Genomic DNA, 2,103 nt, shown 5'->3' with positions numbered 1-2,103 from the left:
AGCGAGGGCGCATATTTTGAATAAAATATTTGTTATCATTCTCTTGAAATAAATGTGTTTTTTTCTTGAAAAAATACCGGTTTCATATGTATACACCTGGTACTTTAAGACATTTAATGAATAATTATTATATTTGGATCAATCAAATTAAGCATCCGCTCAGGACGACGATTCCAAGCGAATGTGTTGTTTTCTCCCCTTCACATGGAGACTTTTGTTTTCGATACACCCTAGGGTTCTAGGCGACAAAGGGTCCTAGACTAAACAATGACGTATGAGTCGCCAACGATAGCTTCTCCATCGCATATTTCAGGGCCAACCTTCGGCTACTCGCTCAGAAGATTCGAAAAATAGGTCTTCACATTCGGCCGTTCCTGAATATCACGTCGTACTCGACGCACAGAACCCGTCAGCTTCCTCCTACAAGGATAATTAAAAAATTAAGTTAGTAGAGGTTTAACTAACTAGGTTAACACTGATTGTAATCCAGTGGTTGCTCCGCCATTAGAGTGATCAATTCTAATAAAAGAGCCCATTGTTTCAGTGTGATTGAAGGAAAGTAGGATGGGTATAATGGATTTCCGGTTTATTTGTCAGTAGTACCACTCAAAATATCCTGTCTACTATCATTCATCAGATATTATCCTGTGCTACTGACCTTGACCGTTGGTCTGGACCTCCGCCAAGAAACAAAGCCCACGTGAACCCTGACCAGAGGTAACACGCCAGAGTTTCCGACTCGCGGCCCCATCAAATGGTCCAGCCTACGCCAGAGGTTAAGCCCACGTTTACTTCGACCACTAGAAAACGCCAGAACCTCTGACTCGGCCCAGGCTTTCGTAAGCCACAACATTTTTCAGCCTTACCAGTTTCACGCCGTAGCATCCAAAATGACCCACGGAGTTAGCTGGCCCACTGCCGCCACCGTACGCTGGCCCGGAGTCATCTTCATGTCCCGAAGATCTTCGATCTCGTATCGATCATTCGGCAACACAGCTCTGACCTTGAACGGACCCTTGGCCTTGGCATTTAATTTCCGGCTTTCTCCAGTTGCTGGTGCTGATTTGATCTGCAACATAACTATATCATCTACTTTATATTTCGGAGTCTTAAACCTTTTTGCATCAAAAGATTTCTTTTGCTTCTTTTGCTCTTCGTCTATATTGCTTTTAGCTTTTTCGCGTACGTCCTTTAGATCAACCAGATCCAATGTTTCCTGAATCGACGAGACCAATACCGCATCGGCCATACTGCGTGGCTTAAATCCATATAAAAGCTTCGCAGGGGTATTCCGTGTGCTTCGGTTTATAGTGCAATTTATAGCACTTTGAACGTTCTTCCCATTTCCATCCCAAGTGTCTTCAGCTTTCCCTGCATAGGTAGTTGCTAATGCGTCGAGTACAGGCCGATTAACTCTTTCAGATTGACCATTAGCCCGCGATCTGAAATTATTCGGGTGGGTACACCGAATATGGCGAAGACAGTCAATAAGGCCTTGACGACGTATTCAGTTTGAATGTTTCGTACTGCCTTCAGGATGCAGAATTTGGTGAATCCATCCACTATTGTCAAGATCTGAGTGTTTTTATGAACGCTTCGAATAAAGGATCCAATGTGATCTAAATGCAACGTGTGGAAGGGTATGGCTACTTTCTCTATGGGGTGCAAGAATCCAGGTTTTTTTCCGGCCGTTGATTTGTAGTATAAACAGTTCAGGCATGCATTCACATATTTGGCTACGAACTTCCGCATTCCCCTGAACCAATAATTGTCTCTGACTTTTTCTATTGTTTTATCCAGTGCGAAATGACCTTGATCATCGTGGCACATTCTGACAACATTAAACCGAGCTGCCCTGGGAACAACCCATATATTTCCATTTTTGGTTTTACGGAAAACTACGCCACCTTTTAAATCATAAAGTTCAAAGTATTGTTTCACATTGGGTTGAACATCAACTGAAGCTAGAACATCGTGAATTATTTTAATTTCGTCATCCTACAATTGAGCAACCTTGATCCATTCGCAGGAAGTGATATCCACAGCCAAACAGTCAATAGGATTCCGACTAAAGTAGTCAACATGTGAAACTTGAGTGCCTGG

The sequence above is a fragment of the Belonocnema kinseyi genome, chromosome 2, assembly GCF_010883055.1.
Source record: "Belonocnema kinseyi isolate 2016_QV_RU_SX_M_011 chromosome 2, B_treatae_v1, whole genome shotgun sequence".
Lineage (NCBI taxonomy): Eukaryota > Metazoa > Arthropoda > Insecta > Hymenoptera > Cynipidae > Belonocnema > Belonocnema kinseyi.
Note: the sequence above shows the minus strand (reverse complement) of the source record.